Source organism: Sus scrofa, chromosome 13 (assembly GCF_000003025.6).
Source record: "Sus scrofa isolate TJ Tabasco breed Duroc chromosome 13, Sscrofa11.1, whole genome shotgun sequence".
Lineage (NCBI taxonomy): Eukaryota > Metazoa > Chordata > Mammalia > Artiodactyla > Suidae > Sus > Sus scrofa.
Window position 1 is genome coordinate 128,526,420 of NC_010455.5, and position 17,924 is coordinate 128,544,343.

The 17,924-nt window shown below is 36.2% G+C and overlaps 1 protein-coding gene across 1 annotated transcript in view; it reads left to right on the forward strand.

The window, feature by feature from the left end:
• Positions 4,492 to 17,924, forward strand: part of OSTN (osteocrin) — a 43,246-nt gene continuing 29,813 nt past the window's right edge. Inside the window, exon 1 of the mRNA NM_001098597.1 lies at positions 4,492 to 4,544. The gene's annotated coding sequence lies outside the window, so the exon portion shown is untranslated. The remainder of the gene's footprint in view (positions 4,545 to 17,924) is intronic.

Sequence of the window (17,924 nt, forward strand, 5' to 3'; positions counted from 1 at the left end):
ACAAGGCAGTGATGCTCACTCTCTACTTCTATTCCGTATTGCAGTGGAGGAGCTGGCTGAGGCAATAGACAATAGACAATATAAAAGAGGTACAGATTGAAAGCGAATATACAAAATAGTTTTTCCTCCCAAACAGGAGAATTTTATATTCATAGAAAATCTTGTTTAATCTATAAAAGCCTACTAGAACTAATAAATAAGTTTACTGAGATCACAGAATAAAAGATCAAAATATAATAATCAATTGTATTTTTGTAAACTAAGAATGTCCACTTGGAAATTGAAATTTTAAAAACTACATTTATAGTAGCATAAAAACATCAAATAATTCATGATATATTTAACAAAATATATACAAGAGTGTATGCTTTTGAAATATAAAAACACTGTAAAGAAAAATCAAAGATCTAAATAAAAGAGAAACATACCATGTTCATACATCAGAATATTTTTAAGATGTGAGTTTTCCTTCAATTGATCTATAGAATCAATGAAATCCCAATAAAAATCCCAGGTAGCTCTTTGGTGTATATTGATAAGCTGATCTTAAAAAATCTACATGTAAGTGTAAAGGACCTAGAACTGCCAAAAAAGAGTTTTAAAAAATTCCAAAAGGAAACACAAGGAAAAATTATTCCAAACCTGAGTGAGGGAATGGTTTCTTAGAGCACATAAAGCACACTCTTTTTTTAAAAAATAGCTAATTGTACCTCATCAAAATTATAAATGTCTACTCTGTGAAATAAACTGCTATGAGAATGAAAAGACAAGCTGAAGAATGGAAAAAATGCAAAATAAATCATAAAAATTTTGTATCTAGAATATATAAAGAACTCTCACAGCTGAGTATTAACAAAAAGATTTGAACAGACAGGTCACCAAAGAAGACATACAAAAGGAAAGTCAGTATAGGAAAAGATTCTCAAAATCATTAGCCATTAGGGAAATACAAACTAAACACAGGGAGATATCAGTATACATTTATTAGAAGGACTGCATTTTTGAAAATGGCAATGAATGTCAAATGCTAGATAGGATGCTGAGTAACTGGAACTCTCATACATTTTGCTAAGAATGCCAAACTATAGAGCCACTTTGGGAATTAGTTTGGCTATTTCCTATTAAGTTAAACATATACTTTCCATGTGATCTAGGAATCCCATTTTGACATAATTGCCCAGGCGAAATGAAAACTTATATCCACTCAAATACCTTTACATTAATATTTATTGCAGCTTTATTCATGACCACCAAAAACTGGCAACAATTCAAATTTTCACCAACTGGTGAATGAATAAGCAAATGATGGCACAACTATCCAATAGAACACTCTCTTTATTAAAAAAAAAAAAACAAAAAAAACCAAAACAAAACAAAACAAAAAAAAAAAAAAACAAGTGCTGATACATTGAGCAACATGGGTACATCTCAGAAGCATTATTCTAAGAAGCGAGACACCAAAGACTACATAATGTATAATTTCCTACAGCCTTCTGGAAAAGGCAAAATTATAGGGACAGAAATCAGATTGGTGGTTACCAGGATCTGGAGTTGGAGAGGAGGATTGACTGCAAAGGGCAGGCAGGAGGGGAATTAGGGGGGTGTTGGTTACAGACATGGTCTTTATCTTGATTGTAGTGGAGGCTACATACTGTCTACATTTGTCAAAACTCATCAAACTTTGCACTTTAAAAGGGTGAATTTTGTGTATATAATTTATCCCTCAATAAACTTGACTTGCAAAAAAACATTAGAGAGAGTTCCCATTGTGGCTCAGCGGTAACGAACCTGACTAGTATCCATGAGGACTCAGGTTCGATCCCTGGCCCTGCTCAGTGGGTTAAGGATCCAGTGTTGCTGTGAGCTGTGGTGTAGGTTGCAGACTCAGCTCAGATCTGCTGTTGCGGTGGCCGTGGTGTTGGCCAGTGGCTATAGATTTGATTTGGCCCCTAACCTGGGAATTTTCATGTGCCATAGGTGCAGCCCTAAAAAAAAAAAAAAAAAAAAAAGACAAAAAAAAAGCATTGCTAAGTATGGCATAAGAGTGTGGATAAGGACAGCATCTGCAGCCATGTTGATCTTTACAAATGATCCTATTTGTATGTTTCTTAGCACAATTTTGAGATTAAACAATGTGCTGTGTCCTTTATTTCTTGGGTTTGACCAAAGGTAAACACAACAGGAGATCGTATCCAAGAAGCAGAGTGCAATCTCAGTGTTTACTTTCCAGGTTCCCTCTCCCCTATAGATTACTCCTGATGAAAGGTAAGACTTCTGCTGGGCAAATTTCTCTCCAAAGTTCCCTCTGTTCTGAGTCCTTGTAATCTCACTTTTAACCCTTCAAGCCTAGGAAGACTTGGCTATTACTGAGGGCTCAACACACTCACCATCTTTTCTACTTCTCCATACCCTGCCCACATTAAATTCTCAAATTACTCAGTTTATTTGAATGTGCCATCTCCTTCCTACCCAAATCTTGACTGATACAGAGAACAAGGTTCAACTCCTGGTCTCATCACTTTTAAGCCGTGAGCACTTGGGCTATCCTTTCACATATTTGGAACTTTAGTTTTCTCATCTATTACATATGAATAATAATACGTCCATAGCAACCACAACCACAAAAATATAAGTTTTTGCTAACATTTTCTCTCCCTTTCTCTTCCTAGTCTCTCAATCTGTCACTGAGTGCTTATTCTCTTTCTATTTCTTCATGTGCTTCTATTTCTACTCTCTCTTTTAGATAACAGAATTTCTCTATCATGTACAAATCCATCAGTTATTTACATAGAGGTATATAATGTGCAGAAGCCTATATAAATGGCTTAAATGTACCATGGTTATATTCCTGGAATAAGCTGTTGCTATTTCTACTCCTACAGAACAGAGTTAAGACAAACTGTTGAATTAGGTCAACGAAATCCACAAATAGGGTGGAATCTTTAAACTGTCTAAGCAGGGATAGATCTGGAATAAGTCAGCCACAGATATCACTTGTCAGCATGCTAGGGGAGGAATTTAAAATAAGGGTCAAAGGTGTGTCAAGAATACTGGTTTCTCATAGCATTGTGATGCATCCGTTAAATCTATATTGAGAGTTTTCCATCATGTGGATTCAAGTTAACGTAATGGTTTTACGGCAGTAATGTCTAAACAAGGATCCACAAATTAGGCTGTATTTTATCTTGACTTGCGAACTATCGCTGCCAACTACTCAAATTTCAAGCTTGTTAAGACATATGTTATCCCTGGAAACCCTTCATAAAAAAAAAAATAAAGCATTTTACTGCCCCACCAATTCAGTGTGCTCTGGTCAGTTCTCCATCTAGATCTAAATTAACCATGTAATAGTTACTACACTAGTGAGCAATATTTTAAACAGCTTTTAAAGCAAAACCCAAAGGAGCAAATTTATTTCTATTTGTGAAAACCATAATCCAGTTTGTATTCTCTTTGCCAGCTTTTTACATAGTGAGACAGAGTGAATTTGTGGGAAAAGAACTGCATATGGAATTAAGAAGATTTGTATTTGAAATCTGGCTCTGCTGCAACTTCTCAGCTGTGTGATCTCATAAAGTCACTTAATTTACGTAGCCTCAGTTTCTTTATCTGTCAAATGGGAATATACTTGTGAAATAAATGAGCTAATGATGATCTGACAATGTTACACGTTACCTTTGGGACTGAATAACTTACTTTTTATTATTCATGTATGTAAAGTTGCAAATGTAATTAGTAAGAAGTGGAAATGAAGGAAACTTTCAGAGACAGGAATATTTTGGTTAATAGGAAATTAAAATCCTGGAGAACAAGAGCAAGATTAAAATGATCACAAGGTCTGCATTTATACCCCACATGTCACAGTTCAGTATTTATAGATTTGTTAGTGACAGCCTCCCCAGTATAGCAATGTTAATTACCACGTAGCTGTCAGTTTCACTGACAGGGTTGTGCACCTGACTGAGGCCGAAACTACTCACTGTTTCTATACATGATCATTTAATTTAAGAGTGAAAACTATATACCAATAAATCATGTGGGTCTGATTTATTCTCCCTAAATCAGACTTTGAAACAACCTAGTGACATTCTTTTTACCAAACCTCAGTGTATTTTATTTCTCAAATGTGATTTGTGATGATCAGAGCTGGACTAAAACCTCAGGAAGAGGTGATGGGTCTAAGGCTGAACACAATGCTAAATGTACACTTAAATTTTCCAGAGCCCATGTTCCAGCTGCTATTTAAATTTCATGATCCAAGCAATAGAAAGCATAAATAGGGAAAAGAAGAACAGGAGAGGGAAAGAGAGAATGAGTATAGAGGCTGGGAGAGGGGAAAAAAAAGATATTGAAGAGAAGCTTGGGAAAATGTTCAGTGGAAAATCTGTAGAAATGATGTAAGAGAAAGCAAAGGCAGGGATTGGAGTAAGGGGTGTATAACTGAGACTATAAAAACTCAGAGAGAAAACTCACCATCAGAGCTGAGTTTGGGGGAAACTGCACAGACAGGACTTTAAAGTTAGAATCTCCTGATTTTTCACAAGGTAAGTTAAATAGAAAAGCCAAGAAAGAGTTAGGTTTTTTCCTTTTAACTTTAAAAAAAAAATCGCATACTTTTAAGATGTTTTGATTATATCTTGATTTTGTTAAAATTAGAAATTTTTTTTGGTAAATTTATTTTTTGGTAATAAAATTTACCAAAAATTTATTTTTTGGTAATTTTGGTAATAAAATTTACCAAAAATTTATTTTTTGGTAATATTTTCCTCTCTAAAAATGAGTAGAAAATCTAAGATATTTTTGTAATGCAAACTTAGGGTGGAGATAATGGTTTGCTCAGGCATTTTATATTAGATAATTTTGGCTTTTGTTGTTTTATATTAGATAATTTTGTTGTTTTATATTAGATAATTTTGGCTTTTGTTTTCCATTTTGAAACAAAGAGAAAGAAAACTCAAGATAATGATAATATGTATGTTAGATGTCTTAATTTTGCTTTCATCAGATATGTCCAGTGTTAGAAAAATTTTTAAATGTATAAAGTGGCCTAATTTTAAAAATTTAGATAGCAGAAAAAGTTTTTCTCATCTTTATTTCCATCAAAATCAGAATTTAAGAGCCCTCCCTAAGTTAATCAAATTCTAAATTTTATAGTCTTCAAACCCATACTCTTCAAACCCATACTATCCCTTATTTTTCTTCTTGTAAAATTCCCAAATAGGCAAATTTGATACTAATAACATGGTTTAGGGTAGATTTAGATCATGTCTATTCTGCAGTACTTGAAGTTCTCTTGCTTTATGTGGTTGAATTAAGGGTTAATCTGAAACATATATTTAAGTTCTGTTTAAGAGGAAATTTAAAATTTTGTTTTAGGTTTGGATCTGTGGAAATAGTGTGCACAATAAATTTAGTTCTGTCAATACAAAATATTGTTTCTTTGTATTATAGTTTTAATTTATAATATAGATGATATATAATTTATATACAATATATGGGTGTGCATTATATATTTTATATGTGTTATATATAATAATACATAATTTATAATTATATTTTCTGAGTTGTCTTTCTAGAAATTAGATAATTTTAACAATGATTTACAATGATTTTAATGCCCATATAAGCTATAGAATTGACTGCACTATATTTAATGCTCTTCCCACAAATACCACACGTGTCGTGTCTTCTCTTTTGTTCTATGCTTTAGCACTCTTATAGAACTTTTCTAAGGAGAACATCCTATAGCTATATATTCGAGCGTCCTCTCTATAAGTGAATTGCACTACAGCTTCATTCAATAAGTTATTTAAGGTTACCATTTGCTTTCTCCCTTTAATTTCTCAGAATTTTAAACTGATTCTTATACAATGAATCATGAGCAGGAAAGAAGCAGATATGTTTAGTAGACTAGGTTTGGGGACCTCAGGGCTATAATTTTCACTTCTTGTTCAAATACTTTCAATGATTTGAGCATTTGATTAATAAAATTAGGTTGACTGAGCTTTTCTCCAAGGAATAGAACTCAAAGTAAACAGGTCCAAAATACTACCTCAACTCTGTCACTGTGTAGTTGTGCAGCATCAGGCAAGCTTAAGCACAGAGTGGGGCTCAATAATATTTTGTTATTATGGAAAGAGATGCAAGAAACTAAAATCGCCAGTGATACTGAATGTAAGAATAACCTGGGGGTGCCTCCATTTCAATCCCTTTTCCCTGTATTAGAGAATCAGACTCAGTATCACAGAATCTTGGAGCCAATCCTTAGATATCATCTAATTTAACCTCTTTGTCCATATATCATCCACTGCGATCTCTACCCACCAGACAACGTTTGCTTAGATTCAATGGTGTCATCAGAGGAACACAAGCTTTGGAGTCAGGAAACCAAACTTCTAATCCCAGTCCTGACTTCAACAGCTTTTACCCAGCCTCCTAGGGGCTTCATTTTCCCCTCAGTAAAACTGGAGTCCATGTGGGTACAAAAGGTGAGTCACGAGTTCCCTCCTAACCCTGGACACTTCTCCACACAGGCCAACTCCCCTATGCCTAAAGAGCACTCTGATTAGAGATATTTTTATCGAAACTTTTATTTTCCTTTCTCCAGATAATTTTCAGGGTACCTCTCTGGAGTGGTTAGCATCACTGGCCAATAATTGCTGTTGCCTCAGTTGGCTTGAACTGGCTGTTGCTCAGTCTTGCCTCTTCCTTATTGATGCATCATCAGCTCCAGGCTCAGCACAGAGCATCTGCTCCTCCAGGAACAACTCCTCTGCCATGACTTCTCCTGCTCCTCCTCTTCTTCAGTCATTTCATATCTCCCCTTCATCTCCTCTCCCTCAGATGAATTAATCACCTCTGAGTCTGACTCCTTCCATCTGTTGAGGATGGTAAACTCCACAATTTTCTATTGAGCATCCCCTTCCTTTCTAAAATTCTACCTTCCTATGACACATAAGACTCTAAACATGTGGGGAGTTCCCTTCGTGGCTCAGCGGTTAACAAACCCAACTAGGATCCCTGAGGGCGGGGTTTTGGTCCCTGACCTCGCTCAGTGGGTTAAGGATCTGGCATTGCGGTGAGCTATGGTGTAGGTCACAGATGTGGCTCTGATGTAGTGTTGCTGTGGCTGTGGCGTAGGCCAACGGCTACAGCTCCAATTGGAACTGAAGCCTGGGAACTTTCATATGCCACAGGTGGGGCCCTAAAAAAAACAAAAATAATAATAATAATAATAATAATAATAATAATAATGGTGAAAAATGCACTTTTAAAATATCACCTGGGCCACCACACATAACTTTGCTTCTGACCCACCCACATTCCCTGGCTTCCCTATGGTCCCACTTTGGAGGTTGCATTTCCTTGCAAACTCTGACTTAGCCATCCGTGACATGACTTGAAGAGGATTAGAAAGTCACCTACTCTCTTTCTCTACTTGCTCCACAGTCCATCCCTCCCCAGCTGCTCCCATGCTTGTGCTGTGTAAGGTCTAGTTCATATAAAAAGGTCCTTAATGTCCATAACATTCATAGTGGCTCTGCTTCCATAACACGGCATGACTATGCTATACTCTCAATATTATAAAAACTAAGTGAAAACTATGACTTTACCAACATAATTAGTGACTTTAAAAAAAAATGAAATAGAGATATCTTATGAACTATAAAGCAAAATATGTATCATAAAACCTTATTAAAATCCAATTTAAAAATTCCTTTGTTAATATAATTAAAACTCGAAGAAAAATTATGTTTTGAGTTTAACTGAGATTTCTTCCCTTTGTTTTCCTCTCATTATGAAATTCTTTATAGGTGTATGCTAATATTTTCATAGGAATATTATGGCTGAAATTAATGATAATACATAATACCCTGTAACATTAAATGTTAGAGTAATTACCACTCAAAACACTCTTTAGTAAAATTTCCTACCCCCAATTGATATTACCATCTTTATTGTATTTTATTTTCTATCACTCTGCCATAATTCTAGATTCCAAGGGCTAATTTTACTCCTTAAAAATGAACAAGGGTAAAAATCAGTTTCCGGAAAAATTAAAAAGTAGCAAGAAATGTTTTGAAAAGTTGCTATTTTTAGAAGGCAATATCAGGGTGATGGTTGTTATTTCTTGAGTAACCACTTTGTGCCAATCCCTTTACCTTTATTATTTCTGATCCTTCTAATAAACTTACCAAGTAAGTCTTTGCCCAATTTTCTTGATGAAGATATTAAAACAAAAAGGCTAAGTAACAAGTTCAGTAAGGAGTCATATCCAGGTCTGTGTAACTAAAGGTCAACAAATCTCTTTCTACTAATTCACTTCTTTTGTATTAGAAAGTATTCATTCAATACCAGGAGCTAGGGGACAAAGGTTCTAAAGTAGTCCAGGTTGGGTCAGTTCATCTATTTAAAAAAATTGAATTATAATATTTTTGATATAGCTCCAACATGACTGTTGTGAGAATGAAAGGAGGTAGATGGATATCAGACTAATAAAGTACTATGCAAATAATTTTTAAAAAGATTATTTACAACAATTATACCTGAAGGAAATGAAAGCATTCCAGGAAGAGCCTGCTCTTGCAGGAGGAAATCTTGACCAGACAGGCAGGGCAACTGATGAAGGAGTTTCCATCTCCACCAGGATGTGAGCAGCAGGAAGACAGGGAGAGTGTCTTACTCATGTTTATATCCCTGGCACCTGATATACAGAGCATACCTTATAAATGCATCTTACCGAGTGTTATAAAATTTACACTTTCACTCTTTGACATTTTGGTGTATTTTTTTATTGACTATATTGACTAGTTTAATGGAATCAAAATATTATTTAATATTTCATTAAATAGTATATATAATACAAAGTGGGATAAAGGGTGAAGGAGGTGGTAATATTCCACATTATCCTGATGCTTATATATGTCATGTTTACCTGCATTTATCCAAATTTTCCTTTTGACACCCTTTTTATACCACATAAAAAATACTTAGTATCAAATGGCCAAGCAGCGTGTTTATGTGCACCTCTATAGCATTTCTCTATCTCTAGTTTTGAAGATTCTGGTTTCTCCCATTATCATTAGAATTAAACGAGCAAATTCCCTTACCAGAATTGTATACAATCATACACAAGGTTCTCTTCTATTTCTTGAGGACATGGTTTTATATGAAGAAACTAATAATGTTTCAAGGATCTAAGCACAAATTAATATCTGATAAGGAGAAATCTTAAACTTTACTGATTAGGGAATACTGATGCATGTTCCTTTCATTAGAAGGAGAATCTGTGATGTGAAACATGAATGGACATACTGGGATTCTGGCATGAACTTCATCACATTAATACTGTAGGCAAATCTCTTGGGCAAACATCTTCCCATCTCAAAGTCTTAGTTCCCATGTCAATAATCTGGGATGTTAATATCTGTCCCACATTTCTGTTTATCTACCACATAAGGCTACTTCATTCATTCATTCATTCAACACATAATGTTGACTCTATTCCAGGCACTATGTTGGGTGCTGAGATACAGTTGTGAAGATGACATAGTTCCTACCCTCAAGGAGTTTACAATAACAACAAAATACTTTGTTAAACATACATACCTAGGCTCTTTAATAATGAAATCTTTCTTTAAAGTGTTATTGTAGGTTTCTGCCTTCCTAAATTTTTACAAGAAAGATACTAGAAATATGATTAAAAATTCCAAATAGAAAAAAAAGGGAGGTATTTAACAACAAAATTATATGATTTTGGAAGGCAATAGAGTCTGAAAAAGAATGAAAATGGTCGGAGTTCCCGTCGTGGCGCAGTGGTTAACGAATCCGACTAGGAACCATGAGGTTGTAGGTTCGGTCCCTGCCCTTGCTCAGTGGGTTAACGATCCGGCGTTGCCGTGAGCTGTGGCGTAGGTTGCAGACTCGGCTCGGATCCCGCGTTGCTGTGGCTCTGGCGTAGGCCAGCGGCTACAGCTCTGATTAGACCCCTAGCCTGGGAACCTCCATATGCCGCGGGAGCGGCCCAAGAAATAGCAACAACAACAACAACAACAACAACAAAAAAAAAAAAAAAAAAAAAAAAAGAATGAAAATGGTGCCAAATGGAATAAAATCAGTTAATACATATATTATAGTAAATGATCATTCTTCCTGACTCGTAGTGTTCAGGGAAAGTCATTTTAAAATGCAAGTGTCTGCCACATTAAGAACACCTCATCCATAAACATTTTACTTTATAAGCATTTTGTTTTGGAAATGGGAAAAATGTTCTATACTTCTACAAATAAGTTATACTTGAAGGAGCATGAAACTGAGAGTCTGAAAGTGTATCTTGTTGTTCTTGTTCTTCTAATTGGCTTTGCAACTGTGGAAAATTTACTAGCGCTGATACAAGAGCAACGAGAAATGAGAAAGAACACATTCCTCACTTTTTAATCTTTTTAAAAAAAGGAAATGTTCAACTTCTGTCTCAATTTGCAACTTCCTTTCAAGTCATGCTCAAAATATAAAGCAAATATATTGAGTATGGCACAATCTACTAAAATAGCAAATTTCACAAAGAGAATTTTAAATAAGTAACTAAACATCGTAAGTATTTCTCAGAAGTATTTTTGGGAAAATTATGTAGATGCTATATATGTGACAGTTGCTACAAATTGTAATTCAATTGCCCTTGGGTGAAAATCCTATTGATTTTACATCTTACAGATGAGTTTATGAAGATCCAAAACTAATCCCCAAGTTCTAAGGTTCTAAGTACTACAGCCACACTTAGCTCTCGAGTTTCTGGAACTGATTGCACCAAAGGCTGTGGAATTGCAGCACCAATAAAGAGACTCCGGTGTCTGAGTCTGCTTTCCAGCAGACCTGAAAAAGCTTCCCCTGGTTGCTTCTTTCGTCAATGAAAACTAGAAACAAACTTAACATCCTGCTCAATTGTCCATCATTGAAATATCAAGATTATCTGTATAACACCAATCTGCTATATGTATCCTCTTGATTGCTTAACATAAACTTTGTTGATTGTCTCTATGAATGGCCCCAAATTCCCTAGGTGATTGTTGAGTACAAGTTCTACTTCCCCTGGAAGGACCTGACTTCAAATACCAGCTTTCAGCTCAGTAATAATTTATATACTGGGCATTCATCTTTCCACATTAGCTTATAGTTGTTCATCTTTCCACATTATCTTATAGTTTGCAAAATGTTTTCATGGAAAATTTAGAGTTCCCAAAGAAAAGTTTCACTCATGATAAAAAAAAATAAAAATTATGCAGAATTTTCTCACAGATAAATTTATATCTTTGTACATTTTCAATAAATAACATTAAATATAAAATGAAATGTTTCTATTGCTCTTATTTGGCAAACAAGGCAAATCCGTAATAATTTATGCTATTTGTAAATTAATTTAAAATTTTAAAATTAACTAAAGTTACAGTGTGAATTCATAAAATGTGGTTTTTTTAGACAACTTTGACAGTTTAAGTATCTTGCTCAAGATCATCTAACACAGCAAGGAGATTTTTTTTTATCCTTCAGGTCTAATTCTGAGTCTTTCCTCACCATCACAGAAATATTTTCTGATGCTGAGTAGCTATTTATTGACCAAAAGAATTTTATTTTTAAAATACTTGTTAGTTTATCTAAAGATTTTTGGAGAAAACTTATGTGAAAAATATGTGTACATATGTCAGTGTAGGTGTGAAGTTGGTGCTGTTTCAGATATCTGAAAATTTCTAATGTTAAAATTTCCTATTTTTGTATCCGAAATAGGAATTTTTAATAATAGCATTTTATATCCACTAATACTAAAATTTGCCATTCAAATGATTATTTTACCTTGTTAGACAAATTGTTAACTACAAATGAGAGGAATCAAATCTTTAAATATTTTAATATTATGTGATTTTTTTTTAAATTTATATCTGGGAGTTCCTATTGTAGCTCAGCAGGTTAAGAACCCAACACAATGTTCCTGAGAATGCGGGTTTGATCCCAGGCCTGGCTCAGTGGGTTAGAGATCTAGCATTGCTATTTGGTGTGGCATAGGTCGTAAATGTGGCTTTGATCTAGTATTGCTATGGCTGTGGCATAGGCTGGTAGCTGCAGCTCCAATTCAACCCCTAACCCAGGAACCTACATATGCTGCAGGTATGACTATAAAAAGAAAAAAAAATGATATACGATAATGAGTTAACCTTTTCTTTCTCTGACCCCAAAAGAGCAGCTGTAACTCTAACAGTTCTTGTTATGAAAGTGTAGGAGAATTGAGTATACTCTCTTAAATTAAGCATGATGGAAAAAAAAAAAACAAACATTTGAAAGTAAATAGATATACCGTATTTCATCCATTCTAATGCACATTTAACATCTCTGAAATTGTAATGTCTTAAACTTGATAGGGTGTCATAATTTAATTGGTAACATATTTTTCTTTCTTACCATAATGACATCTAAAAATCAAAGATTTGAAGGCCATCTCTTTTCAGCCATAAGTACTTACAATTCAAGAGGAGTATATTTATGTGAAAACCTAGATGTCAAATCTTATGACATATCAGCTGACGAGGAACAACAGAAAGCTTTTCCCAACCAAAGCTGCACCAATTATTATTACCTACATACGGAGTCTGCACTTCCACCAGAAAAGAACCAGACGTGGCAATGGACTTTAAAAAACCTAGAAGCAACTCTAGAGGTTGAGGAAACTAAGCTAATTTCATTCAGTCTACAGAGGTAAGGGTTTGCCCAAAATCATACAGTGAAATAGCAGCCGAGCCAAGGCAGGACCTGAGTATCAGAACCCCTAGATCAAGTTGTTTTTCTATCACAATGAGCCATATACTGTGTTAACCATTGTTCTTTTCAGGCCCTCTTTTATTATTATTATTACTTTTTTAATTGTTATTTCCCCAATACAATTTTTTTTCTACTGTACAGCATGGTGACCCAGCTACACATACATGTACACATTCTTTTTTCTCCCATTGTCACGCTCCATCATAAGTGACTAGACATAGTTCCCAGGGCTACACAGCAGGATCTCATTGCTAATCCATTCCAAAGGCAATAGTTTGTATCCATTAACCACAAGCTCCCCAGGCCCTCTTTTAAAACAAAAAAAGAAAAGATAGTTACTCTGTTATCTACTATTCTGGAAGCTTCCCTCTTTTATCAAAGACTTTGACTTTTACTTCATGGACCAGGGTAAAATGTACACTGAAGAAGAACATGCTCTGTTTTACAGATTTTACTGTGGGCCAAGCTGACTCACCACTTGCATAGCAGACCACCTCTGTTTTCAGAGAAAGAAGACTGTGGGCAGTACTATGTGCAGGCACACACAGTCACTTCCCAGTGTCAGAAATAGGGACCCTTCGTAACATGTCCTGTTAAATCTCACTTACACATCTGCAAGGTCAAAGTAGGAGAGTATTAAAAAATGTTTTTAATTACTTTTTAAGTCTTTTAGCTTTAATTAAAACTTTATTTTTAATTCCTGTTAAAAAATAAGGTAGGAAGAGTCTGTTTCAAATATTTCCAATCAATAAATTAGGGTAAATAAAAACTCCCCAGAAGTTATCGAGATTTAGCCCCCAAACTCCATCCCCTTATGAGTTTCTAACAGTTAGTCTGCTATCCCTAAGTCAGATGCTATTTAAGAGAAATTACCACAGTCACCTGTGTGATTTGTTTTTCTTCAACACCAGCCCTCAAAGATAGATAGTTTGCATCAGTGATTGTCAATCTTTTCTTTTTCTGCCCCAGCTCACTGTAAAAATGACTCAGTGTGGCATTGATTCTCAATAATGTGAACATCATTCTTTGTTTTAACAGAGTTCTCACTTAATCCCAGTTTAAATATAATTAAGCCACTTACTTTACTTCTAGACTTGTAGAGCCTTTAGTATGTCAGTATGCACTGTCAATGTTCTAAAGGAATATACAATCTGTGTATGTTCAAGTCCTAAACTTCAAGGACAACCTTGCTCCCTTTGCCACCCCTCTAGCCATGAAGTGGAGGATATCTTCAGAATATAATGAGTTCTTACATGTGATAACCTTTGAAACAAAGGTTAAGATATTACGCCATGTAAGATGTTTGTTTATTCATCAATATCATTAGTGAAAATCTGTGCACATAGTAGACCAGTTGGCTGAAAATGAATGAAGTACACATGGAAATTTCTTATAAGACAGATCCCATGCCCACTGTTTCCTTTGAAGCTTCTCACATTAGAGGAATATTATTCAAAAATTACTCAATGAAAATTATTGCTGTACTGAAAAAAATTGCAAACACCTTCACTACGGCATAGTCATACAATGACTACCCTTTGAGTGTTCTTTCTGTGATCTGGAGTGTACATGGGGCTGAGGAGATTTTTAAGTCATGGGCTATATTTATCCACTATCAACAAAATAGGGAAATGGAGCTGAACCTAGTCTTTTCCTTCCCTCCCTATAATTTCCTCTGTTTCTAATTTTGTAGCAATCAAGTTTCAACTAGTTAATCAAATGTCTTTTGTGTGGCAGGTGCCAGGGTGTTTGTTTTCATTAGTGTACCAAATGCCATATTTAGGAACTTGGCCTTTTGGTTAACTGGCTGCAAGCATGGCTTTAAACCATTAAATGTGTGTATTTAAACTCAGCATTTATTTTTACATCTCCCTATCCAAATAATCAGGATGTGGTTATCTGTAAGATGATACATTATGACTTTTTTCCTATATACACCCAAGCACAAAAATATACACCTCAGACATAATCATCATTATTATAAACACCCATCATCCTGTGCCATTTATAAGACTGCAGAGATGAAGAGAGACCTAGTTAGTAAAATGTGCATAAAAATAGTTGAAGGAAATCCACATGGAAAGACTTATAAAATGAGCAGTTTCACACTTTGTAAACTGTTTTTTAGCATGATAAAAAACAAGGAAGGAAAACATCGCAATTGTAGTCTATCTTTGACTGAATGAGAGAGCTACTAAAAAAAAAAAAAAAAAAAAAAGACATGCCGGAAATATGAAATCATTTTTAAAATACAGCTATGTTTTTAATAAATTTTCCCTTTTGTTGAGGAAAGTCAAAGACATCAGCAAAATCAGAAGGAAAAATGATTCAACAGCTGATTTTCTAAAGGAATAAATAATGCAGTTTTGGGTTGCTATTTTCACCAGATAACTGTTACATTTGTACTTGTTATTTTTCTTGTCTCAATTTAGAGAGCTCATCATGATTAGCTATTTCTTGATACTCACCACAGAACACAAATATTAAATGTCAATTTGTAGAAAGAGAACAGAGAGAATTTACTGCTTCCTTCCAGAAAGTGCTTCCACTACAGAGAAGCAGTCAGTGACTATCATTGTGACTAGATTCCAAAATAGAGTAATCACTGACATAAGTAAGTAGTTTAAATTACATTTCATGAAAATTAAGATTATATTTGATAAATGAATGTTATAGACTATGCTAAAATATTTTATCTCCATTTTAAGTCTTAATAAGCATGGTTAGTACAGATGCTGCTCTGTCTATATAAAACATTTATTTGTCTATATTATGACAGATACATTTATTTGCTAAAATCTACACTCACATTTCATAGTAAAAATACTTTAAGGAAGTGTCATAAAGAAAATCTTTAGTCACACCAAAGATAATATAGTTATTCAAGAAATATTTAGTAAGATCTCATAACTGTTCTTTCACTTACAAATTATAAATACTATAGGGCATGCAGAGGATATACATGAATCAATCCAATCCTTTCAAAGCTGTTTTGAAGTGAAAATTACTCCTCACTTCACAGATATGACACCTAAAGCTCAAGTAGTTTAAATGACACCCAAGGTCACACAATTACTAAAGCAAAAATGTCTCAAATCCTGTTCTTCAGATGGTTCCTAGCATTGTAGGGGTGTGGAAAAGGGAATAGGGAGCTTGGCAAGAGCAAAGCCATCGTGCTGCCACCGTCCATCTTGGGGAACTTAAGGTGACTCATGAGGGGTCTGAGAAAAACAAAGTCATCAGGACTTGAGAAACTTGAGACTTGAGAAACTCTGGGCCCCAATTGTTCTAAAGAATTTCAAAAATAGCTAGATTGTACTTAACATTAATCATTAAAGTAACAATATAAGGCATTCTGTACAGCTGTACATCTTTCTGTATCCTGCATGTAACTTAAGGTTAATGTAGCATGTTAGACACGTAAGCAAGCACTATAAATGTACCTCCCCCCTTTTGCTTGGGGTCCATGATTGAGAATCGATTCCCCGTGGACCCGCCGATGTAATAAAGCTGTTCTCCATCTTCCTCGAGTGTCCTCTGAGGTGATTTCTAGGAATTCTACAACATATTCCTAGAATACCCAGAGAAACTGGCCCATTGAGCTACTGTCATCATTGGCCGGTGGTTTGTGGCAGCGGGGGCCAGCTGCTGCTGGGTATAGGTGTGCCTCCCTGATTTCAGGGAACTCAGGACTGGTGGCCCCTGCAGCCTCAGGTCGAGCGGACTGACCAGACAGACCTGGTGAGGATCAGCCAGGTAAGGAACGGGGGACAGGTCCTGCCCATAGGGCAGAAGAAGGGGTGTGATTAACCCCTTGGGGATGAGTGCACCGAGAGAAAGGTGCATGAGTCACAGGTGGACTCTCCCGGTTGGAAGTTGTACCTGACCGGAGTCCTGCTGGGCTCCTGATCGGAAGCTGTACCTGATCAGAGCATTACCTGTTCCCCACTGGAAGTTGTGCCTGACTGGAGCAGTGGTTCAGAACTCCTGGGAGCGGAGTCCTGCTGGGCTCCTAATCAGAAGCTGTGCCTGATCGGAGCACAACTTGCTCCCTGTTGGAAGTTGTGCCTGACCAGAGCAGTAGCCAGGAACCCCTGGGGAGTGGGGGAACTGTGATAACCTCTGAGTGCATGTGTGTGTGAGTGTGAATGTGTGTTTGACCTGACTCGCTTGCACTTCTGGTACGAGTTTGTGGCTCCATGGCTGTGGTGGCTACAGAGTCCGAGTGGGTCCTAACCTGCAGTTCCATGGTGACCTCATAAGGCTTTAAGTTTGTGCCAGGCTCTGAGCGATTCCCCTCCCTGCGAGTCTGGCCCAGGTCCAGGGTTTATATGGACCAGCCATATGCCAAGAGGAGGGCGGTCAGGCAGACATCTGAATGGCCACCTTCTGAAAAGGAGGCACCCTCCCTTTTCTCATCTGTGACACCAACACAGGGCAGCCACACAGGGTGGGATTTAGCTTAGAGTTGGACCTCCAAGTGCATTGCTTAGGAAAAGAGATGTAAGAGTCAGAGAAAGTTGTGCCTGTGGAAATTGGGAGGGGCACTCTTTGAGAAGTTAAGCTAGGAAATATTGACTTTACCAGTTCAGAAACCATGCACTAAGGTTTTGGGGACTCTCTTGCCTGTCTCCTCTGCTGTGACACTCCTCCTTTTGATCTGAGTTGGGAGGTGCTCCCTAAGCAATAGCAATATCTAGGGGACGGCTGGCATATTCAGCTGTTAGTGCAGGAACTCTCACTCTCCTGTGATCCCAAGGATGTGGTATCAGAAAGAACAAAGAGAAAAGCAGGTATACTGGTCAAATGTCAGTCTCCATTGAACACGCCATCCTCCCTGTCAAGAAGGAGGGAGGGAAAGATTACCAACCAGTGCGGGATTTGTGGGCTGTTAATGAGGCTGTTGTGACTCTTCATCCCACTGTCCCCAACCAGTACACCTTGCTCAGTTTAATGCCTGCAAAGGCAGCTTGGTTCACCTGCCTAGACTTAAAGGATGCCTTCTTTTGTTTCCATCATTATGGACTACAGACATCATGATGAGGGTAGAAACTTTAACTTTACCAAGCAAGCTTTAATAGATGAAAAATAAAGCTATAAAGGCATTAAATACTGAAGCA